Genomic DNA, 27333 nt, shown 5'->3' on the forward strand with positions numbered 1-27333 from the left:
GTCTCATGCGCCTCGCGGCAGGCCCTGCACCTTGTGTCAGGAACACATTATTATTATTATTATTATTATTATTATTATTATTATTATTATAATGAACCGGATACCAAGGTTTGCTTGGAAAAATGAACAGTCCCCACAAAAAAATCTTTTGAGCAATATATAATGTTTCAAAATATAATAGCCTTTAAAAATTTGAAACCAATTTCTAGAATCATCGTTTGCCGTATGTCTAAAGTGAAGGAAAACGAAAAAGTACAGACCTGGAATCTTAATTGAGTCTAATAACCGAAGTCAGCAATGAACCCCAACCCCCTGGCATATCCACCAACTTTTCACCCATCCACCTGCTCATTCCCTTTGTATTTTTCACCGAACGTTTACCTGGCTTTGCTTTCATAGATTGAGATATTAAAATTAAAACAGCCAGTATGTGATGATCAACCCCCGGGAAGGAAATACTTTAGGGTCGGCCCTGAGCGGAGAGAGACCATTCAGGGGTGAACGTTAGCAAAGAAGGGATGAACATAAGCCATACCGACAGAGTAACGACATGCGTAAGGGGCTCTTTTCGATTTTTCGCCGTGGTCCGCGTAGCAGAGCTTGATCAGAGTTATTCCCGACTGAATCGGATGTGTATGTTTCTGCCCGGGCCTCGAAAGTCCACATTCGCTGTCAAATTCTCAGCTTTTAGGCGATTTTATATTCTTGTTGTAATAATATTTGGTTTAGAAATGCGGGATTGAAATGCGGAGTTGATGAACATCTTGGTGAATCATTTTATTCGAAGGGTGACTGAGTGACAGGGCGATTCGTTCTTTCAGTGAATCAAACAGATCGGGGTTGCCTTGTAACTCAATTTTTCTGGAAGATTATTTGTTGCTTTGTGCGGCTTGGACTGTAGTTTTCTGAGTGCAACGAATCCAGACAGATTTTTTGGTTGTTATGGATAGAAGTCAGCCTATACTGAACAATGACATTTCCACTATTCTGTTGAAAGCAGGTTAACCAGGTGAGAAACAATATATTTTCATTTGAGAGGCATCAGCACAATGTTATTGTTCAGATGCAGAATGTTTATTGCATCTAAGTACGAGATTTTACGTAACACAGTAAATTTTCATTGTTTGTTAGATATATTTGACAGAACAAACAATGGTTCTAGATTTTTTTCCTCCCAAAGTGTAGATTGTGGAGAAAAAAAAAACATTATATAGATTTATTGACACATTTATTAAAAGCAGCATGTCAAGGCGGTACAAAAGTGAATTGATCTTCTTCTATCAGAAATTATTTCTACTTTGAAATCATTCTGTAATCATATGTTTTGTTTCAAGTCTTGATCTAAAACATATATTAACCGAAATTATAGTGCAAAGCATTTTTATATGCCTATTCCATACTAATGGTTGACAACTTCATAACCCTAAAAATATACCTAAAGAATACAAAAAACATCACTTTTTATTGATGATTGAAACATGGAGGAATCACAATAGCAACTTCATACTGAATCTATACTTTTACTGTTGTTCATCAGTGTAAATAGAAATAATAATGGAATCTGCTTTTCCCGGGATAGCGTAAACATAGGAGTTCCTCAAGGTTCAATGTTGAGTCCATTGCTTTTCCTGCTGTATAACAACAATATACCAAGGAATATTCCTCAAGCCCCAACAGCAATATTTGCAGATGGCATTAATATCGTTGAGTCAATAGACAAGTTAAACTAAAGCTTATTCTATGTAGTTTCCCAAAAACTCATTGTAATCTTGATTCCATGTCCTTTAATATTTGAGAATGGCAGTAAATGCATCAGCATTATTTTAGATTCCCAGCTGGAATAAAGGCCATATATTTCTCAGAATTGACTAGTTTTTGCTCCTGAAACTCCTAAAGCACAGGACTTAACCGAACCGATTTCAATTTTGTTTCTTGTAAAAGCTGGGACTTGTATAGGGATTTCAGTTTGAAGAAGCATATTTGGTAAAAGTGTTTTCGATATAAACATCTAGATTTTCTGATTTTTTCCATAGGTCAGATCGTAAGCATAGATCTAGTATTTTATTCGGATTCATTTCAAGCCCATGATTCTTGGAAAACTAAAGTGTATTTTCCAAATCCAATTTCATGTTGGTGATACCTTAATAGATTCTATCAAATTGACATTACCGATATAACAGAAAATCTTTGGCAAATAAATTCACGTCGTTACACTGGGATAACACTGCTGAAAAGTTGAGACTGAAATGAGAGAGAATTAATGTGTTAGAATCCTACCCTGTGGTACGCCAGAAGAAGGTTACCTTTCCTCAAACTCAATGTATTTCAGTTTATTCAGCAATAACGTGAGGTTCAGGCTAAGGACCACTGTAGCCGATTCTGATGACACAAAAAAAAATAACTTGAGATTTACTAAATCAAATGCTTCACTTTCATCAAGCATAACCAAAAATGAGACCATTGATTTTTCCCTAGAACTAACGATATCTTTGAAGTATTGTTGTGTCACTATTTTTTCAAAAATTTCTGAGAATGCTAATAAAATATTTATTGGACGTGTTATTGAAACATGGAGTCATTGGATTTTGGATTTGGTATTTGTTCTTCAAAAAACTCTTCCTGCTACGTAGGAATCAATTAATGTGCATCATGGTATTCCCTAAGGTTCTATATTAGGTCCGACAGTTTATGAAGGATTGCACCAAATTCTTTATATGTTCCATTACTTTGTTAAAGTCACGAATAACCAATAGTCGATACAAGTGTGAAATTTATACAAATATGAAAATTTTTCGTCAGTGACATCATTCCGCGTAATGACGACTATTGCTAACTATTTCATTCGCAAATATATTCATATATTCCTATTGTATCTGATATATGTTCGCATTCTGGTAATTTCTTATCATAATGAGGTTATTCAGTGTATTTCAATGTTTTATTCATACAGGGCAGTTACTTAAAAAAAATAAATATTTGTAAATGGAATCTCGAAACATAACACAGCAGTGGTATTAGACAGGGAAGTAGTTGTTTTCCGGCAGCTTTTACCAGAATTTATTGTGTAGGTAAGTTGGAAGAGGTGCATATTTCGGAACTGTCACTTTTTCATTGGATTAGAAGAATCAACCACAAAGGAACTTCATAAAACTTCAATGTTTAGCTTTTACAAACAGTACTTTTTAATAATGTTTTCGATTTACAGTGCATTTCTTCAATGTCCCCCTCTTTCATTTTTTGAATGGGTCAACTAAAAAAATTGAAATTTGGGATAGGTGAAATTGACAGATGAAATTTTCAAGATGGCGACTGGGCGCCATCTGGAAAAAAAAATAAAAGGAAAGGGGGGTCTTGTGATACTTCAAAACCCTAGAATATGAAGTCAAATTTTCCACCTGCTATAAAATTGCGAAACATTACGTAATTTCCTGAAGACAACACATATTAATATCGATATTTTTAGAAATATTCCTTTTTATCTATCATATGGCAATTCCAACAATTCGATAAGGTTTGTTATAAAAACGACAAAAAATGTCAGTACGACAATGAACATCATTGTTTAGTTAGAATTTTCTCATTTAGTTTTCGGTTTTACTAGTAGAAAGGTATCAACAATCTCTGAAATGGTCAATTCTCGTCCATTGGAATAAAAAATTCAAGCAATTTTTATTTACCGTGCGACGCGTAACTTGCACGAGACCGAAAGGATTTTCAATGAACGTTTTCCGAATCGTCCCTATCTGAAGAAAATATTTGAGGGAACTTATATACAAATTCACGACTACCGGTAGTGTACATAACAAAAAGCCCCCAGGTCATCCGTTCATTCTGGAAGAACATCAAGTGCAAATAATTGGTGAGATGGTAGTAAATCCTGAACAGTCTACTTATTCCGTCGCGAATGTTTGTGAGGTGACTCCTTCTACTGTGTGGAGACTTTTGAAGAGGAATACGTATCATCCATACAAAATTAAAATGGTACACCAATTAACTGAAGATGACCCTACCTATCCTACCTATCTCCACAATATTTGTTTTAGTGACGAATGTACATTCTTTTCAAACGGCAATGTTCACAGACAAAGTTGCCGTTATTGGAGTGTCACCAACCCTTACGTTTTCCGGAAAACACATACCTAATATCCAGAAAAAATTAACGTTTGGGCAGGAATATTGGAAAACCGCATTGTAGAACCTCTATTAATGATCAAAATTCAACACGGGACCTTCATTTGAATATGCTGGAAACTACTGTTGACCCTCTCATCACTGAAATCGTCGAAGCGGATCCTAATGAATTTAATATGGATATTGTATTCCAACAAGATGGAGCACCACCATATTACTCCAGACAAGTAAGAAACTATTTAGATACTACTTTTCCAGGTCTTTGGATTGGCCGTCGAGGTCCTACAGAATGGCCAGCCCGCTCGCCAGTTTTGACACCTTTGGATTTTTTTATGGGGCCATTTGAAGCAAAAGGTGTACGAAACTGAACCTGCTTCAATACTGGATATACGACAGAAAATAGTAAATATTTGTAGAGATATTGATGTTACTGTGTTCGAAAATGTTCGGCGTGAAATATCGGATAGGCTGTTGATATGTCAAGAAGTTCAACGCAACCATTTCGAGAATCTTTTGAACTGACCTCAAGCTTATTACCTGATATTATGTAGTTAAATGTCAATGTATTCAGGCAATTATTAAAAGTTCCGCCATTTTGTAATAGTTGAAGATATTGACATTATATTCTAGGGTTATGAAGCATTTGTCCCCCCCTTTCCATTTGAGTTTTTTTCCTTAGTCGCCATCTTGAAAGTTTCATCTGTCACTTTCACTTCAAAATAAAGTATTCATGCATTAATTTCATTATTCCTAATTTCAATTTTTTGAGTTGACCCGTTCAAAAAATAAAAGGGGGGGGGGCATTAAAGAAAAGCACTGTAGATAAAGTAAAATGAGACATTAAACAAATAATTGTATGTAAATTGATGACAAATTTGAATTCACGACTTTTTTCCTGAAAACTAATCAAATTTTGTCGTTGGTTGGTAAAAATGGGGAGGTTCAAAGCCAGAATATGATTTTCCACTTTCATTATACCGCGAGAAGGGCCAAGCTGCAATTTTTCCAAACAAGCACGCCAACGATCACAAGGATCGGAGATCAAAAACCTTCCGTTTTTTTTCCTAGGGTGATTAAGCTGACGAACTATTCAATATTTTTCCATAAATCACGTCCATAAAAAACTAACTAGCGCTTGACAGCGTTCATAAAATCGCCTGTCAGTTACTTGTCGCCGTAATATTCATAAAATAAAAATTAATCATTCACTTTGGATCCCGTTATATCGGACAGGGAGTTGCCGAGAATTATGCGAATTTCAGAAACTTCATTTAATCAAAATGAAGTCTCTGAAAAGCTACAATTCGATTAGACGTAATAGAGTGGAGTTGTGGCTGGAGTTTCTGAAACAATTCCAATATGAAAAAATAGGATAAAGAGGATGCGAACATTGTGAAAAATTCAGGAATGAACGGTTAAATTGAAAAGTCTTGATTTGGTGGGAGAGCTCTCCATTTCAATATCGCAGCTGAGTTAATTGAGATTATCGCGATGGCCATTTGGTATACCGGGTAGCAACAAAATCATCGTACACGACGTCATTCAAGTGTTTCTGGGATATGTCAAACTTGGAATTAGAGTAGACGTTATTGAAGTCGACATTTATATCGGTACTCACTACAGGCCAAATGAAAATATTATATTATGCGCTGATCGAGAGCCATCTCAGTTATGAAATCATTGCTTTGGGTACAGTCAACAAAAATTTTATCAACAACCTGGAAAAAAGGGAAGAAATGATTCTTGAAGTCTCTCTCTCTCTCTCTCTCTATTTTAGATGGTCGTTGCTTCCTATCTTCAGGCGCATATGACCAATGCTGCGGTGGGCGCAGCGGTCTTGCACAAAGCAATGCTGCCACCCATTTTTTTCTAACTTTTTATAATAAAAAACACTAGTTTTTTTAACATAAAAACAATTTGATTTTTTGAAGTCGCCTCCTACTTGGGAGACCTTATGGTGATTTTTCACATATATAGCCGTGGTTATCCGAACCACCCCGGCCTGGATACCGGCGTGAATAAAGGGGGCCACTTATTCATCACTTTTTAGACACTTCACATTTCAATTTTAATACAACACAACACAAAACGGAGCCCCACGATAGCACATGGCATCCGCGTACCTTCTTTGTGTACGGACGTTATCAGCACGTCCGTTCACTACCACGGCCGCCACGGAACTCCCGATTCTTGAAGTCATTTTTGTCAAACCATTTACTCACTCAACTGAACAACTGTTTAGAGAATAAAAAATCTTAGATATCGGAAATAATTTTTTGTGAGCACTGTAGCCTGCCAACATAAATACAAAGCAAATCTAGAAGGCACTGAGTCATCCGTATCTAACACGGCAAGAACACAAAAAAAATTGCATTGAAGTTATTTATTTATTTATTTATTATTATTCATTTATTTATTTATTATTTCATACACTATTCTACAGAATGATTACAGAATAGGAAGAAACAGTGACATTTACAAATGTGAACTCACATAATATAATTTGTGAATCTATATAAAAAAAATGGAAAACAGAACTTCGGTTAGCTAAGAAATGTCTTTTGATTTGTATAATCTGGCAGTTGAATATATTTAGGGCACGACTAACAGAATTAGAGGTATCGCACATTGTATTAATTGGAGATTTTTTCATTTTATTTGTTCGCGGAGTGTTTAGATAAGAGGAGACACTATTTCTAGATGACCGTCTAGGAACCCAAAAATTCCTCATATTATGTAACAATTGAGAGCAGGTAATGATATTGGTTATGACCTTGAATGAAAAAAAAATAAATAACATTTACGCCTTACCTCTATACTACAGAAATTTTGAGTTTCAAGCAATTAATAATAGGGTATTCCTACAGTAGGATACGTTCCTTCAAGTTTGAAAGACATATATTTTAGGAAGCGCCTCTGTAGGGATTCTAGTTGATGTATATGAACATGATAGTAGGGACTCCAGCCTAGATCGAACAAAGGTGAATTGAAGTAATTTCAATGTTGAAGCTTTTTCGAAGTCTTTTGTATTTCTAACTAAGAATCCATACATGCGATAAGCAGCTGTCAGAGTAGTGTCAATATTCTTATTGAAAGAGAGGAATGAATCAAAAGTAACACCTAGATCAGTGAGTGTGTCAGGACGCTTCAGAACTTGATTGTTTATAACGTAGTTGTGTAACATTTTGGATATGTTGAGAGATAGATTATTCTTCCGACACCATGTAGCAACACGATTTAAATTTAGGGCGAGACGTTCGCAATCATTAGAACACGTTATATTATGATAGAGTTTCAAGTCAAATGCGTATAAAAGGAAATTGACATCAATCTCAGCTCCGATATCATTGATGAACCTATTGAACAGTAGGGGTCCTAGGTTTGACCCTTGTGGTACACCAGATGTGGCTACATATTCGACAGTCTTTAGACCATCGAGTTGAACATCGAGTTGAACATGCTACTTACGGTTGTGAAAATACGATTTGAAGAGAGTAATAAGGTCATTGGATAACCCAAAAGTCGAAATCTTGTTGAGCAGGATACTATGGCCAAGTCTGTCGAATGCTTTTGAGATATCAGTGTGGATGATATAAGTCTTTGACTGACAATCAATACCCTCCGCAATACATTGAGTGATTGTGAAAAGATTGGTGATAGTTGAACGTCATTTCATGAAACCGTGTTGATTGTGGCTATAATGTTGCTAACATCAATAGATTGTCTTTTCCAGAAGCATCTCAAACACTCTACAAAAGTTGCATATGAGAGAAATTGGTCTGTAATTGTTTATCTCACTTTTATCCGCTTATTTGAAAATTGGGCAGACTTTCGACATTTTCCATATTGATGGTACTGTTGATGTTTTCAGGCATATATTGATTAGAGTTGTTAGTGGTTCAACCAGAGCTGAGGCACAATCTTTGATGATGAATGCTGGAATATGATCATGTCCCGCAGTAAATTAAGGCTTAAATTTTTTAGGGTATTATAAACATCTTCAATACTAAAGTTTTTGATTACTAGGCTGGAAATATCACTAGTGTTGTTCGCATGGTCATTTGATGCTGACACTATATAAGAACCACTGAAGAAATCTGCAAAACCATCAAGAATATCTGAGGGATTATCGAGTAGCTTGCCTTCATGTAACATTTTATCTCCATTTTTTTTTTAAATTAGGTCCAAAAATATGATAGAAATGACCTAAACTTGATGAAAATTCCTTATAATGTATTAAAAAAACACACTATAATGTGAGATTTTCACTTCAAAGTTTACAAATCGCGACACGTGTTCCGCTACACACGTGTTTTCATCTTCGGGTGTCACAAAATGCCAATGTAGAGCGAAACACGTGTAGCGTGTAGAATTTCAAGTAGAAATCTCACATTGAAGTGTGTTTTTTGAATACGTTAGGTCCAAAACTTCATAATATTTTACCAAACAATTTGAAAAATATTCAGAATTTGAATCTTTCGAAACGAAAAACCAATTTGTGGTTTCTCCAAATCTCCTGCCTCCAAATATATCAATATGTTGATGTGAGAAACATTTATTTGCCCTTAAAAAAATCTTTACTCAGCATTACTTTCTTTACAAAATTTTATATGATGGAATCATGGACACGCCCGAGGAAACCATTGTATGGCGAAACACGTGTTGCGTTTTTGTAAAACTATCTAGTGAAAATCACACAATAAAGTGTTTTTAGAATACGTTACAAAAATTCATTTTATTATTCAATAAAGTGGACTTCCAGGGCAATACTATGATTATAGCGATCATACAATTTTTTATACCATTTTAAAATAGTACTTTATAGTATTTAGCCTCAAAATGGGCCTCAGTTTCGACGATTATCTTATCATCGGCGCTAAACTTATCACCAGCGGGCATTCTGTTGGAGTTTGAAAGCAGGAAAAAGTCGCTGGGTGTTAGATCTGGAAAATACGGTGGATGCGGCAGCAATTTGAAGCCAAATTCATGCCATCGTTTTCACTTATTTGTGACGCGGTGCATTTCTTTCACTTCAAATTGAGCCGTTTTTTCATTTTCTTGAAATTAATAAAAGTTGTTTCACTCAAAATGTTCTATCCCACAAACTGATATTCCGAGAGCTGTGAAATTTGTACACGTGTCTTTTAAAGGTTATGTTTAGCTGAAAATCATATGGATTTAATACTAGTAGCGTCTTTAAATGAACTTTTGCATTTAGTATAGCTTGAAGTTAAGCATGTCAAGCTCAAGGTTCACCTTTTGTGAGTTACCTTAATTTATTTGCAGCACATTACTTTTCATAACATTGTTGTGTCAATAAATTCCTAAAAAAAACAATTGAAAATGTTTAACCAGAAAAAAACTCAAGCTAAGAATTTTGACTTTAACGTTTATATTTTTGAACCGTTTGACAGAATATGAAATTCTCATTTCAACGGCGTAACACAAGTGGCCATTTGTATTGAAAAAGGCGGATTAGGTGTCAATATGACGTCGTCTACAGAAATATTGTCAAAGACTTGATGTATTTGAAAATAAAAGACGATGTTCGATTTGTGGAAACATTCGGGAATTGAAATTTTCCACCAATTCACGTACATTCTATTCACGAATAAATGGATGCCTCTTTGATGTTGAAGTTCACCTTCTATTTCCCACAAAAAATTGTTTTCTATTACCAAAGTATGGTGTACAAACTGAACAAAAAAAGCGATATTCGTGAGATTCATCATTCACAATTGAAAGTAGTTGCTTAGGATGAATATTTGAAAAAAAACTTCTTTGAAAATCATCCACCCTGTATTATCAGTGAAGAAGTAAAAACTCAAAAAAAATGTAAATGGTTGATTCAATTGACAGAACTTCATTTCAATGCAATGAATAAAAATTTTTTGTTCTGTGATTCAATGATTGCTGGATTAAAAACTGTATTTGCTAAAGATATATAGTTATTTCATTTGATTTATCAATTGGAAAATGTTTGTAGGAAGTCACAATACATTAATATACACAATGAAATGGTACAAGAGTGAATCACAATGTTGATGAGGGAAAAAATCAAGGCAATTGCAAATATCAAACATACTGATGATAATCGTTCAAGAAATAAAAATGTATCCGCTACATTTATTTGAAATGATTTTAGCAATTTATTCGCAACTCACCAAAATTGAATTGGATGACTTTGACCACCGGCTCGACCTGGAAAATCTGAATTTCAAATAGTAATACACTCAAATTGGATTACAGAGTGTGTTTTTCCTCAGTGTGAGTTATAGCTGTTCATACCAGTTCAATAGTAATGAAAATGGTGGCTAATGGTTTTCCAAAAATGAAACAGACCATCACAACTATTTATTGCTCAAGAGCAAAAAACTTGATAACACAATTAGTATTCTATTTATATACAAAGAAATTATATGGGGCATATTTTCTAACAGGGACCATAGGCAAAATTGTTAATGAAAAATTGGAAGAGGTTTACTAAGATTAACAACAGATGACTGAAAAAACTCAATTATTGTCATTGAAAATCATTTTAATATATTATAAGGAAAGTTCGCTCATTGATATTACAATAATAATTTTCATAAATGCGTGAAAAAGATGAATAAGTTGAAGGCTTGATAGAGTTTTAAGACCTATGAAACGGAATAACTTTGGAACATAATAGTTCAGAGATATTTCCTGGAATTCAAATTTTGAATCTTTGTTTATGAGATAATTTTTCTGGAACAAAGTGCGTGCAATTCCACAATTTTTGAATTTTGCGTTCAAGCAAACACCAGAATCTTCTAATTTACGATCTAAAAATTTTATTAAATTACTGTACTATCATCATATCTAATAAATAGAGACTAATAAGTAGTTTATGTTCAAAATGCACTTCCTCCAGATTTCCAGTTATATTTTGATTTAGGTACATTTTAACTGCGTAAAAATGGTTGACGCTTTCGCGGCCGAGGTTTTCAGTGTCACTATATTTTAGGTATGAAGACCGTCGATTTTTGAAATTTCTTAAACAAGTTTATACAGAATAATTAATGAAGTGCTGATGAATATTATGAAATTAATCAAAAATCATAACAATGCGTATTTCATAGTGAGGTTACTGGAATACCCAATATACCGAATTTTCTTTTACGGGCAAAAATTATCAGAATCGAATTGGCATTTTTTCAAAGTTCATAAATAGATGGGTAGCGAATTTTTATTAAGAAAAATTCCTACCTCTGATTGACCTATCAACTTACTTCTTTATTTGCATTTTTTGCTAACTGTGAGAATATGTTGGTGTCAAATTGCAGTCTTGAAAATTCGTAAAGTTATGTTCAAAAATACATTTTCCTCGTTATTTGCGAACATTCGCAATATTACGCAAAACATTATTTTGTTTATAAAAACATTTCTTTCGTAAGTAAAGTGGGATTGGAAAACATTCCAGCCAAATTTCAACCTAATGGTGCGATCATTGCGAAATGAAAATTATGTCCAACTTGAAAAGTTTTACAAACTCTGGGAATTTCGTAAAGGTTATCTATTACTATCTTAAAGAAAATAACGCCGTCCGCCACTGGTCGCCATAAACCAATTGTGACGTGGTTAAGAGCGCGCCCAGTTCGTCAGACGCTTTGCGAATGTTTGATGTTCGCTGCCGTTCTAGATATGACGAAAATAACGCTACCGGCTTCGATGATTTCAGAGAAATTTTCTACGGCCTTCGATTGCCAAATATAAAGACGATCAATTCGCATATCGAGACAGTTAAGTGGAAGTGACAGTGCGGTACGCGGAGCGATCTAGTAAGACGATAGAATATTAGTTGAAGTTGTAGTTAAAACGAAAAACGGACGTAAAACTGAAATAACTAGTGGAAATTTGAAGTATTTTCATTCATTTAATTGAAGTTTCAGACACAAACTGCAAGAAAAAGCCCTTTTGAAACAACTACTTTCATATAAATATTGGATTATACGAAAGAAAAAATAATTTAAACACAACTACTTTTATATGAGCATATTCATTTTGGAATTGAATCGAATATCATTCAGAGAATTGCTACACAATATAGTATATGAAAGAGGTAACATTTCACTCACATTCTTTCGACACCGTCGACCCAAAATACTAAATCTTCTGAACGATATGGTAATTAGAGGTATAGCGAATAATCTTTTGAAAAGTTATCTTCACAACAGAGAGCAAAGGGTTAAAGTGGGCAATCATATAAGAGGAGAGGAAATTATTACATGTGGTGTGCCCCAGGGGACGGTATTAGGACCAATCCTATTCAATATTTACTTGAATAACCTTTTCCTACAAGACATCAACTCCAACATTCCGAGTGTAGCCGATGATACTGTGCTGTTTTGCGAAGACGAAAACTGGTTTAATTTGAAACAGAAATTAAAACATGACCTTCATCAAATCAATTTGTGGTTCGACCACAGGCTCTTATTTATTAACTTTGAGAAAACCTATTACATACCATTCAGTAGTTATGACAACTCTCTACCAGAATATGACATCAAAATCTCCAATACGGAAGTCATCAAACCCAATAAGAAAATAAAATGTCTTGCAATAATTTTAGACATAAATCTCAGATGGAACCAGCACATAGACATATTTAAAAAATTACATTGCATACTTTAAAAATTCAAACGGATAGCAAACATACTCAATCAAAAACAGAAATTTATGTTATTTGTTAGTAATATATTAGTAGAGCCCCAGTAGAATAGAGATATGGTATAATTGGTTGGGGCGGAGTGTCGAAAACTCAGCTACATTCCCTTGAGGTTATGCAGAAGAGATTTATCAGATGAATCCTACGGAAAGGTTACGACTACCCTAGCGATCTACTTTATTCAAAATCTGGAATATTTGATCCCAGACAGCTGATTTTTATAAATATTACTGCTGTACAGCATAAAAACAAAAAAGAATTAACTACTTATCACCATAAATATGCTACACGTCGGAATCATAGTATCGTCATACCATTAATGCTCAAATCAGTTGGGCAGAAATCCTTCCGGTATTTAGGACCAAATCTCAAAAAATTTATGACTAAGATTGAATTATTTGTCAAGAATATACCACGAGCAGAGATACAATGACAAATATAAATTCAAATTTTTACTTCCACGATTGTGTATATATTGATCAATATATATATATATATATATATATATATATATATATATATATATATATAATATATATATATATATATGTATATATATATATATATATATATATATATATATATATAATATATATATATATATATATATATATATATATATATATATATATATATATATATATATATATATATATATATATATATATATATTGTGTATTGATTTGTTTGTAGTCTGGAACCCTTATGATTAAAATCTCTATATCCATTGATTGTTTAATTTATTTATATTATGTCCAAATGTGTCCAGTTCAAAGTTATGTTTTTATCCATACTTAGTACCCATTCAATACATTAGTTTATTTTGATTCTTCATATTCTGTTCAAATATGTCCAGTTCAAACTGTATCTAGTACTTATTTCAATAGATTGATTGGTTTTATTTATTTATATATATATATATATATATATATATATATATATATATATATATATATATATATATCTTTCTCAAGCGTAAATTGAGAAAGCTATTGTATAAAACACCGTAGAGCAGTCTGAGTCGATAGATAGCGATGGCTCTGAAGTTTTGACATTTTGTGTTTGAATAAAAGAAAATGAAAAGCGAGGCTTGCTTCTCTCTTATTGAGGGGACTATGGAATCCAAAGTAGGCATTGGATATTTGGCTAAAAGACAACAGTAGCGCATTTGTAACGCTGATTATATTAATAGCGACACGACGTCGAGCGTGGCGTCGCGACGCCAAGAAATCCTGAATGATCGCCGATAAAAAAGGCACAGACTTACCACTAAAAAAGATATCGCACCGAAAGTGGTAAAAAAAAACAAATGCGTCGGTTTAGGAATTGGGGCCGTCGCTTGACGTCGATTCGCCAGTAGAAGATTTTGCGGTATTTTTATAGTGGGTGAGTTATTGAAGAGTTTGGGGTGCTCTCGTAAAATTAAGCATGCCATAAGATATATTCTTACTATCATTGGACGTTTTTGGATGTTTCGTTTCTGTGGGAGATGGCAAATAAAATATTTTATTATCGTCACAGAGTATAAAAGTCATTTTTGTTAATGTAAGGTTTTTTAACAGAAGCAAAGACCCTGTTGTCGTTAGATTTATAAGGAAATTCATGTTGTTTTATCTGTAAAATCACTTTCGCAAACATCATGGAATAACGTGTTGGAGTGTACCGATGTCAATAGCGCTGTTAACCAGTTAGAAAGGAACTTGTTTAGTATTTTTGAAACATCTGTCCCTCATAAAATATTCAATTCATGTAGGTACCCACCATGGTTTACAAATGATACGATAAAGCAAATACAATGCAAAAAAAGTTGCTCGTAAAAACTACAGAAAACATAAAACAAGTTTTTATCAATCTCATCGAAAAAGTCAAGGGATATTTTTAAAAATGGCAATAATTTTTTTTTAGATATTTTAAGGGAAAAAAAGTGATTATTAAACGAATGTAACTTACAACAAAATTTATTAAATGTTCAAAAATACTGAGTGCGCATATAAGCAAAACTAAAAAAAATATGTCTCTTCTTTGGTACCCCGAAAAAAAATAATACAAAAAAAATTGGAATCAGTACAAAGTATGGCCTCCACGCTGGTTTATTACGGCCCTACATCTATCGTGCATCGACAAAATGAGATTGTTAATGTCTTGTTGAGGTACATTTGCCCATTCAGCGATTAAAAGCTCTCTCAATTGAAACGTTGTGTGAATGTTACCCATATGCGGAGTAATTCTTCATTGAAGCATGTCCCACACATGCTCGATGGGATTCAGGTCCGGTGACTGTGTTGGCCATGGCAATACATCAACTCCTTCGTTGGTGAGTCAGTCAGTCACTAGACGCGCGACATGTGGACGAGCATTATCGTGCATTAGGTGGAAGTTTTCACCAACAGCATCAGCAAACGGACGGACGATAGTTAGAAGAATGGTGTCGAGGTACTGTCGAGCTGTGAGGGAGCGATTTGGAAAAACGAGATCGGTTCTGCCGCCGATCATGATTCCGCCCCATAGCATTACTGTATCACCTCTGTATGTGTGGACTTCCTGGACGTGTCTCAAACGTTCATTATTTCCAGGTCATCTCCACAGTCTTACTCGACGAGAATCTGGATGAAATCCAAATCTGGATTCGTCTGTAAACAAAACTGTGGCCCATCCCAGTTTTGATGTTCTTGACACCACTCTAATCTTCTACCGCGATTGCCTCTCGACAAAGGTGGACATCTAAGTGGCCTTCTATTGTGGAGATCTGCTTCATGCAGTCGATTTCTGACAGTATCACGACCAATGGTTACCTGGTGCGTCTGCTGCAACACGTTAACCAACTCAGGTGCTGTGATTGTCGGTTGTCTTCTTGCGGTTAAGACCAAAAATCGGTCTTGAACTGCAGTTGTAGCGCGTCCTCGCCCTAGATGTTGTTCGGCTGGACTGCCAGTTTCACGGAAACGCCGCCACAATCGACTGATAACACTTTGGGAGACCCCCAAATGAAGAGCTACATCATTTTGTCGCATGCCACCTTGAAGAAGCCCTACAGCTCTATTCATCTCAGCCAATGGTAAGTGATGGCATTCCATGTTAAAGCACAATATTTCCAGTTTAATTGCTGAGCAAGAACTGCATAGAATGTAGATATCTAAAGACTATCGTCAATTTATCTCAGAGGCTGAAAATAATATAAGTAACGATCCGAATCAGTTTTGGAATTTTATACGTAATAGAAAGGAAATCAGCAGAATCCCTGGCGTAATGAAGGATGATGACTGTATACCAACAGACACGCAAGATGTTGTAGACGCTTTTGGGAAATATTTCTTCAGTGTATATAGTTTGCCTGATTCCGATTTAGTTGATCGTTTACCAGAAAAATATGCCAATTTGCTCACCATCAGTTTCAATAGCATTACAGAAAATCATGTTATTCAGTCATCCAAACAGCTCAAGAATAAATTGATCGCGGGTCCAGATCAAATACCGAGATTCCTAGTTAAGGATTGTATTATCCCATTATCACAACCTTTGGTATATATTTTCAATTTGATGATCGAAACAAACACATTTCCTAACACGTGGAAAATTGCAAGGATTTCACCATTACTCAAAAAAGGCGATTCGACACAAATTAAAAATTATAGACCAATTTCTGTGTTATGTAATTTTGCGAAACTTTTCGAAATTATTCTCTACAAAAACATATACAATGCAACAAAGGGTATGTTATCTATTGAACAACACGGTTTTGTTAATAAAAAGTCCTGTGTGACAAACCTCTCTTGTATAAATCAATATATCTGCGAAATTTCGGACCAGAGAGGTCAAGTAGATGTTGTTTATATGGATATACAAAAAGCCTTCGATAGAATTGACCTGAAAATTTTACTGCGAAACCTAGGTTTATTAGGATTCTCTTCTAAACTATTGTCTTTATGTGAATCATATCTCTTCGATAGGCGGCAATATGTCAAATTCCAAGAATATCGCTCTTTCATAATAACACCAACTTCCGGAGTACCACAGGGTTCTAATCTTGGGCCTCTTCTATTCCTCCTGTTCATTAATGACCTCACACTGGATCTTCAGTGCTCCACTCTATTATATGCTGATGACTCGAAAATGTATCAAAGTATCTTCACAACTCAAGATTGCATTTCATTACAGCATGATATCAACACAGTACAGGTATGGTGTGCTACAAATCACCTTGAGTTAAATATTAACAAATGTTTAACTGTTACCTTCTCGAAGAAAAAAATGCATTGATGTTTCCATACAATATCAATAATACAATCCTGAATCGTTTGACTCAAATGCGCGACTTAGGCATATTATTTGACCAAAAGATGTCATTCAATCCTCATATTCAAAGTACTGTGTCTTCAGCTAATAAAATGTTAGGCTTCATATTAAAGAATGGTAGGGAATTTGCAGGTCCAGCAACTCTGACATTATTATTCAACTGTTATGTGCGCAGCAAATTAGAATATGGGGTATTAATATGGTATCCCCATCATGTAACCCAAATAAGTTCCAGAGAACGTGTTCAAAGGAAATTTTTAAAATATTTATATTTGAAAAAAATGTGTATTTACCCAGACCGGAACATTGGTTACTCTATACTTCTCATTGAAAGCAATTTCATCTCACGGAATACTAGACGTATCATTCTAACAATAACGTTCCTTTATAATTTACTACATAATAACATAAGCTGTGAATTCCTGCTAGCAAAAATTCCGTTTACTGTACCTCGACTAAATAATAGGTACGCAAAGGTATTTTACTGTGATCGTGCTAGAACAGACATATTAAAGAGATCGTCTGTTTCAATCATTTGCAATAATTTCAATCTGATATGTGGTTCATGTGACATTAATATATCTCCATTACCTATTATAATAAATTGTATTATGACATTTACTTACAATATGTAACTTTTTTTTCTCTTTTGTAGTATCTAATCCTGCTAACACACACATGTGAATGTACATTTCTATCACATTTAAAACATTTTTTGTTTAAATTTACATTTATCCAGTTTATACATTTCCTGTTATTGGGTGTACGTATACCTGTTGGAAATAAAGAACTATCTATCTATCTATATCTATCTATCTATGTATGGTGTTTCTATGTAATATACCCATATTCACGAACCTGAGGAAGCAGAATAAAGTTAGTAATTGGAATTTCGAATATTCATTAATTTGGTGCTAAATCTATGATTTCAATTCTATTTTAAAATTTTATACAGTTTTTAGTTTTTTCGAAAGAAATTCATTATCAACTAAATAAATATTATTACTGAAATTTCCCAAAACAGATCTACTTTTGATTTTTAATAATTCAATTTTTCTGAAAGAATTAATTTACATACATTGATTTACCTTCCAAAAATTATATCATGACCGGTTTTTGAAGTAATCTCTTGGGGAATACGTAAAACAGGCAATCTTTAGGAATCTTTCAAGTTTCTTTTCTTTAGTTATTTGAAATCAAGAACCTTTCAAAGCGAGGATAGAAATATTCATATTTATCAACTAATATCTACCAAAGAACTACTTTAATATAGTAAGGATCGGCTCAGAATAATTACAGGGTTACTAACCGGTCATTGTCCGCTTAGAGGACACCTGAATAAAATGGGGCTGTACAACGGATACCTCAGCTGTAGATTATGCAACGAAGGGATAGAAACAGCTCTACACATCTAATGCGAATGTGAGGCACTGAATTACAGGAGGCAGGCAATATATGGACGTACAAAATTACGTCCAGAAGAATATGACGAACATCCAACACGGAACCTGTACAAACTAGTACAGGGAACGAGACTGATGGAATGGGTGTCATGAGAAGATGGGAGAATAAACGCAATAAGCCCAAGAGGCTGCAGTGTTTTCTGGAAACTTGGGCTAAATGGACAAGTCAGACAGCTCCCAAGGGACCAATAAAAAAAATCTACATATCCAATGCTTTACAGGGTGTGGAAGCCAAATGGAATACATTCATTATTTCGGTTACGGTACACATTTTAACAAAATTCCGATACACGTCAAATATAAATTATAATCTGGCATACTTCAACGGAAAAATGCTACCTCCACCTTCAACCCCGTTGAATGACAGGTACAACCCCCAATTTTTTAAATGGGAAGTATGGGCTTGTGATATATCTTCAGAAAGATCTCTTCATTCTCTTTTTTGATTGTATGTAGTTCTTTCTGCCAAGCCCATTCTTCAATGTTATTTTGCTGAATTCCCTGCCAGAGTTAATGAACTGAGTTGTATGGTATTTTCAGAAATATACAAAATAAAGGAACAAAAACTAGTTATTGTGCCTTTTTTACAGATAAATAATATGGGTCTTCGCTTGAAAATGGTAACAATAATGCATTTCAACTAGTTTTATCATTCAGAATGAAATTGTCAATTCAGTATATCTCTAAAAACACTATTCGCCTCTGTTTCTTGAAGCTAATGCTATGAAACTTTTTTTTAAGGGCAAAACACAAGCACTACAGAAAATCTTTAAGGCGTTCTCAGAGCGGTTATTGAAATTTTTGACAGTTGTGTACATCACATTATGAAAATACAATTGATAAAATCATTAAGAAGTACTGTTCCACGTTGTCTTCTAACCATTGAAGTGTAATCATGAAAGTTTCTACTAAAAATAATTTCATGTGATAATCTGTTGTAATATTAAGATATTTCATTAACATGTTTTGTTAGGCAATACTTTTGACTGAAAAATATTTCTATCATCACTTTCTGCTTCCAATCAATCGATATTATTTTCGACGAAATTTTACAGAAGACACCTATTTTTGGGAAAGAAAGTTTTTGGCTTTCTACTACTCCATCTTGATACAAAAAAAAGGGATGAGGGAATGTTCCAAAGAAAGGAAGGAAGTAATTAATTTGAAAATAAGTAACTCTATACATGGATGTGTAGATCATGCAAAGAAGCAACTTTCAGACACAAACTGAAAGAAAGCCCTCCTGAAACAGCTACTTTCATATAAACATTGAATTACACGAAAGAAAAAAATTCTTCGAAACAAATACTTCTATATGAACACTGAATTATACTGAAGATACTTTTCTCTACTCAGTTTGTATCAAACATTCGTTGTGGAATAAAAATCAGATATAATTAACATGAGTTCTACTTTGAATGAATGGTAATGAATTGCACTTACATGGAACACTGTCACCCTCACTGGTATACACCGATGTTTCGCCTTAAGACACTTGCCCCAAGGCTCTTCAGTACCAAATTTGATAACATTATAGAAAATACACACAATTCATTCATGAATTACGATTTTTCAATGTCACGGAACAAGCTTGATCTGCTTATGTCATCGATGACATCGTAATGACATTCATTCACCTATTAATTCCAGCCAAGAGGAATCTTATTTGAATTGAAGAGGTTACATAAAAAATATAAAAATATAACCCCTTCAATTCAAACACCTATTTTTATTCTTGTTGTTTCCTAAAATACTCCTTCAGTTGAATTTAGAAGCATGTATTTTTCAAATGAATATTCGATTGGGAGTATGAATTATATCTATGAATTATCCCAGAAGCTTTGATTCGATCATTATTATATTCATCAAAAATAAATTGAAAGTTGGTAGCACAGTTTCTACAAAAATATCAAATGGACTTTTGTTATAGTAAAATTATTATTACAAAGAAATTAAATAAAAAAATTATTATTTTCAGATTCAAAAGTTTTCTGATTTCAAAAGATAAAATAAAATAAAAAAAATTAATCGAAATCGGAGATATTTTTGAGAAGCTCCAAGGAAAAGACCATTTTGTTCTAAATAATTTTAAAGACTCAATGAGGAAGTTATGAAAAAACTCTAATGGACAGAGATCAGGTGATTCAGCGAGCCATTCAACTGTTTTCATCCTTCTGATCCACCCATCTGTGAAGATTCTATCGAAATAACATTTGACGCTATTATTTATTGACTATATTGACAATCAATTCATGATTTGAATTGGTGCTCTGTAGGTGAGGTTCACGCGAATGTAAGAGACAACTTTGAGACAAGGCTGTATCTGTGCATGGAAATAAATGTAAAGTGGGAATGTGTTTCAGTTCATTGAAACCACATCCCTCCTTCAATGATTTTTGCATCGGTTTCCACAGCCATAACATCGTTTTTGGAAAGTTCTAGGCAACTCAGCTCGCCATCTATACATATGATATGTCTGAGCATTTTTCATAATTCTACTCCTTTTGGAAATGTTCAAAGTTCAGATGGTGGCCAGTTGATTAATGTGATTGGTTCTTCACACTCGCTGATTCAACCGCTATTGTGAATGTTGGTTTTATCAAAACTCTGGGAAACACCCATTCTTATTTCATCTCAAATGATATTTAACGACTCCATTTTTTACATTTGGATTCATCTAAATTTTCACAATAATATTTCACTTGAGACCTTTCAAATGATGAAAAATGTAACGTTTCCATCTGAAAAAGTGCTAAACCAGAGCACTTCTGCCATTGCCTCATCGCCTTCGATAATATCTACCGCAGTCGTAGACGAAACATAAAATCATTTAGACCACAGCCGCCAACAAACCCAGTATAAAGGTATATTTCTGAGGATATATTTTCAGTTTCATTCCACTATATTTTCAGAAAAATCGTATGAGCTTTTTTCAATTTCGAGAAAGGTGATTTTGATGCAAATATTGTGATTATTCGATATCAAACCATTCTGTGTTTCAACATTGGCCGGTTTTAACGCGCTAATTAACACTGTCGCCGACTTGTTAGCATATTTTTGTATAATTGAACGTTTACCCATAACAAACAGCATAACAGTGGACTGATGAGGTGAGCTGAATAGTTTATTTGTAGAGAAACCCGAGAACGAAATTATACAACACGACGGGAAAATGTTTCTGTATCTCGATTGTTGGTCAACAAGAGCTATTAGAATAGTCTAACAATGATAAATTATTATTCGAACATACTGAGTTCAGATAATGAATGAATGAAACGAATAATATTGGCATGAAAAGTGTATCAAAATATTATTGATTGTTGGAAAAAATAATTTGATACATGGACTTGAATACTCGTTTTTACAGTAACACTATCAAAAACTGGAAAGATTTTTTCAGTCTGTCAAACTTCTAGACCATTTCATTAAGTAGACTACTTCATTTCCTGAAGACACCAACTCGGTTGGTGAAAAACGCGTCGAAAATAGTGTTGCACTTTTGGTGTTCGAGAGCAGTGCTTTTTTTTAAGATATTCCTTCTCTTCGTTGCTCAATCCTCAAATAATAAAAGATACATTCGATTTTCTTATTTTGTTTCTTCTGAATATTAATCAATTATTCACGATCTTTCTCTCTGCCTCTTTCCAATTTTTCCTGAACATTTTGTAGTAATTCACGGGTTACATTTCGGCGTAATCGTTCTTTCTCCCTCCTTCGTTCATTTTCCTTTCTTCCGCGATTCTCATTCCCCGCTTGGCCGGTTTGCTAAGCCTCGAACACTTTAATAAGCTCTTCCATCCCGTCGTAATCGACACCAAAAAACACAATATTTTCAATCAATTATCCCACTTCTAACACCAGATGTTACGTTTTTCCTATGGTTTTGACGATACACTGTACAATTAAACCCAACTTTATACCACTGCTACACTGACAATATAACACAAACACAATAACAGAAATTCCAAACTAATACTCAAATGTCTACGCCTTATTAGATCACTTCGTACCGCACATTCAATTAGACTTCCTAATCTGCCTGTTGGTAGTGTTTATATATCATAATGAAAATCTCTGGGAGCTGATAGGGAAGTATCTGGAATCAGTTATTTGATAACTGTTCCATTTCCGATAACAGTCGTATATTTATACAGTTTAAGGATTGCCGAAAGTCAGTCAACATTACTTAACAAAAATGTAGGAAACATCCAAAGAAAAGAAGGAAGGAAACAACTACAAACTTCACAAAGATGTGTAGAATATGTACAGAAATTTCTTTTAGATACAAACTGGAAGAAAAAGCCTTTTGCAACAAGTACTTTCATATAAACTCTGGATTACACGAAATCCTTTGGAAATAAGAACTTACATATGAACATTAAATCACTCAGTATGGTGTACCCCAGGGTTCTATACTGGGTCCAACATTATTTGTATTATACATAAATGATTGATCAAATAAGCGAATGCATGTCATTACGTACTGTCATCGATGACATGAGTAAATTGAACTCTTTCCGTAATTTTATGAATGAAATAAATGCTATTTCTCATAATGTTATCTAGATTTGGTACTGTAGAGCTGATTAGGCAAGTGTCTCACGGCGAAACATATGATGTCTACCAGTAAGGATGAGAATGTTCCATGTAAGTGAAATTTTACCTCTTTCATTCAGTATATTGTGTAGGAATCCTGTGAATGATATCCGATTCAATTCCACGAACGTTTGGAATACAAACTGAGCAGAGAAAAGTGTTTTTGTAGTGTTCATAGTAAATTAATCTCTAAACTTTTCTCTTTTTTCCATCATCAGAAAACGATAATTATATAGCAATTTCACACACTAACACACTCTGGTATAGACAAAATTGAAGTCGAGACTGGAGAAGATGTACAGTCTAATTTAAGATCTGTCAGGCAAACATCGAACACACACATCAGTTAGGCCCTTTTACGTCGCAGCCCTACATTAGTGGAGCTCAATAAGTTGTGCATTATTTAGTCTGTTCAACAACTTTCCATCAAAGTTAACGAGCCACGAAATTCGGCGAATCTCTGGGCAATGTCGAACGAAGATGTTGATACATTGTTCAAATAAAAAGAGTCGGGACAAGAAATGAGATAGGATTTTAGTTAGATAGGAGTTAGAGTTAGATAGGATAGGGATTTTTCCGAAACTTTGAATTGTGTACCTACTGTGGAAAGTTTGTAATGATTATTTCTTTCGAAGCGATAATTTGATGAAAAAAATTAAAGCTAGGCCACCAAAATAGAGTTTTACGGGTGTCATTATTCATCTAAGTGTCATTATTATTGAATTATACGTGAGTCTCGGGGCCTAATTATGCATTATTCTCACAATTGCAATTACTGGCAATGTCCTTATCAAACTGAACCAATAGCATCATTGAATTCAAATATGATTGTGACTGAATATTATAACTTTGGATAAATGCTTCAATAGAAATTCACAGGTTTGATTTTATGATTATGACAGTGACTATACACTAACTGTAAGAGACAACTCAAATAAATATGTGAATCAAATAAAATTCACCAATATCTGTTCTGTTTAATCTGTTTGAAATCTGTTTTTTCGTCAATCAGCTGTCGCCCCCATACAAACGACAACTCTCAGAAGTTGAGAAACTTGTGCGAGCTAAGGACTAACGAGGTCTTACCTTTTAACGTGTGATTCCTAATACAACAGATACAAGAGACCGAAATGATACACGAAAATAAAACAACAATTTCTTCGACTCAAACTCTACCTTGAATAGCAACAATTGATATACGGTATAAGGAATTCTCAATATCATAATAGAAACTTACTGGTAAGATGAGTAGAGAGGATTGGATTCTCCGGGAGAACGAAATTTTAAGAGCAGATAGTTGTTGGTTCACAATGGATCAAAAACACCTTCGGGCTCTGGTGCAGATGTTTTCAGTTGCAGACCCAGGACAGAGATATTAACCTGCCTAGAGACCTATGTGACTGTATTTTAAGCGGAAATATATGCTATTGAATTGTGTGCGGAGAGATTGGTATATTCCAAACTCACACACAAGTCGCACACACCCGATTTAAAATTTTTTTCAGATAGACATCCATTTTTTTAAATTCGAACTTTGTTATTTTTGAGCAATACTAATCGGCAAACGTCAAACGATAATTCGTTTGTTTTAGAGCAGGCAAGTACATAAATCGAGTGGTTGTCAAGAATGCTGTATCCAAGGTACCACAAAAAAATTGCAGAATCTTTTGAGACTCCAAATGCCAAGCACAGGGCACAGTTTCCTACCAACTTCAGAAACTTTGTCTTTGTCGTTGAACGGTAGTTCAGATATTTTAGCTCTAACATGACACGGCGGTTGGAAATCAACTTATATCGTAGAAGGCAATGTAGAACAACTTATCAAATTCACTTGTTTTCTTACGTAAATATGACATAAAATTAACGGAACATGTTTGTGTAATACACTACGTCAATACTCCATTACATTTCTAAGATGCTTTGACCCCATATTTACATAAATAGTTCATGTAAATACGTCGTAGCTATCACGTAAAAAGTTACGTCAATATGGTATATTATGTTTCACTTAACGTTTGTTTGAAGGTGGTTGACAATGTTTCGTGGTGTATTTCATCAGTTCGGACATCCATTGTCTAATATAATATGAATTGATTTGAAATTCCTGAAAAAATATTAAAAAGATTAACCGAAAATAACAATTTTATTTGAACAAAAAAAATGAAATAACAGACAAACAACATAAAAACAAACAACAAACAACCAAAAAATAAAATAAAAATTGAAATATTAATAAAAGCTAAAAATTAAAAATTATTATTAACAAAAAATGAAAAATTAAAAGTAAAAGATTACAAACCTAATTATGTCACAACGTTTCGATTGTTAGTATCCACAATCGTCTTCGGGTGATAACTGGACTTATTCCTCCGAGATCCGACTAATTATAGGCCATTCGAGTGCTTTCATCTATCCCCTCTTCTCTGTCTCCGCTTCATTGGTTTTAGCGGGAGATGACCGTTTGGCGGGAGTTGGTCGTTTTTCGTTTGATTAGAGGTTTCCATATGTTACGTATCTCTACGCTAGCTTGACTAAATGCGTTTTAGGACAACATATACGCGGCTTCTTTGAATTTTCTCCTAAACCAGTGTTCCTCTTTGTGGATGATTTCAGCTTGAGCCCACGTGATATAATGTTGATGAGCCCAAACATGCTCCGCTATTTCGGATTTGCTGGTTTCTCCTCGCTGTGTGTGTTTTTTGTGCTCAGCAATACGAACTTTCAATGGCCTCTTAGTTTCAACTATGTAGCAGGGTATCCGGTAAATGCAATTCTTAGAATCGCAGTCCGCGTTTGGTGGCCTGCTTTTCGTGAGGCTGCTACGGATAGTAGCGCGATACGTTGGGATTTGTATTTTTGTTGATGAGTATTATTTACAAAAAAAACTGTGGAGGCCGAGTTTGGTCAGGAAGTTTCGGTTTGAAGGATGTTTTTCCAGTTAATGATTCCAAATTTTTCGAAATGTTAACGAAATGTGCATATACGTGTGAAGTGAGTTGGTGTGTTAAAGAAGTCATTTGTGATTATCATAGCATTTTCAAATATATTCAAAATAGTCTCATCAGTTTCATGTCAAAATGAGGTTATATTCATGCTTGATATTTCTACTTAATAGGGATATAAGTTTAGAGAATGTTATGTAATATTAATGTCAGTTTGTTATATTTGTTTATATTTACCCACAAAAATTATATAAAATATATGTAAAATAAAGACATTATTGTTACGTAAAAATCAGGTTGTATTTGTGGCGGACATTTTGTCATAACAGGGATGTGAGTTTTACATAACATAGTTACATGAAACATATTATCAGTTATGTAACATTCATGTCAATTTTCATAATTGTGTTTGCTGTAAATCTAATGCAGAAAAAGAAAACATTCTGATCAAATTATGTGGAATAATTTAGAACCCGAACTTGATCATAATCAGCAAGCACATTTAGAAGTTACCAATCGAAAATATTTCAAATGCCGAGGCTTATATTCAAACAATATCATATAAATGCTGCTCAAACCTGCACATTCAATAATAATACGCCCCCCTTTTTGGAGTGTGCACACTCCAAAAAGGGGGGCGAACCGCGGACACGTGTTTCTGGCTATTGGCCTAATCAGCGCGGTGCAGCCAAGTGTAAAGATGGGCAACACTTGTTTGCCGAAGGCAGGAAACAACACAAACGCACGGAGTCAACAACAGGAGCCAACCGCACTTTCGTGGTTCCAGTTAGAAGACCTAGAATTCCCATGCTACATCTAACATGACCACGTAGGCAGTTATAGCTTCTTGCGTGACATCCGGGTCCAGGATATAAATACAAATAGAGATTTTATCGAGTGTGCATGATACAAATTAAAAATGAAACAATTCGTGGACACAACACTCCAAAAAGGGGGGCAAACCGCGGACACGTGTTTCTGGCTTTTGGCCTCATCAGCGCGGTGCAGCCAAGGGTAAAGATGGGCAACACTTGTTTGCCGAAAGCAGGAAACAACACAAACGCACGATGTCAGCAACAGGAGCCAACCTCACATTTGTGGTTCCTACGTGGTCATGTTAGATGTAGCCTGAGAATTCTAGGTCTTCTAACTGGTCTTATTTCCAAAGGATCTTTTTCTTTCGTGTAATTCAGAGTTCATATATAAACACAGATTTGCA

At 34.4% G+C, this 27333-nt stretch overlaps 1 protein-coding gene across 2 annotated transcripts in view; it reads left to right on the forward strand.

Moving 5' to 3' along the window:
* Window positions 1-627: 627 nt before the first annotated feature.
* LOC111515825 (uncharacterized) overlaps window positions 628-27333 on the forward strand; it is a 192848-nt gene continuing 166142 nt past the window's right edge. The window contains exon 1 of one of the 2 annotated variants that reach the window (XM_074176891.1): window positions 628-1009. The gene's annotated coding sequence lies outside the window, so the exon portion shown is untranslated. Of the gene's footprint in view, window positions 1010-14035; window positions 14207-27333 lie in introns of those variants that run through there. The other variant, XM_074176893.1, reaches the window with a different exon arrangement.

The sequence above is a fragment of the Leptinotarsa decemlineata genome, unplaced genomic scaffold (assembly GCF_025532065.1).
Source record: "Leptinotarsa decemlineata unplaced genomic scaffold, Ldec_3_MD MMD2_tig00002082_RagTag_RagTag, whole genome shotgun sequence".
NCBI lineage: Eukaryota > Metazoa > Arthropoda > Insecta > Coleoptera > Chrysomelidae > Leptinotarsa > Leptinotarsa decemlineata.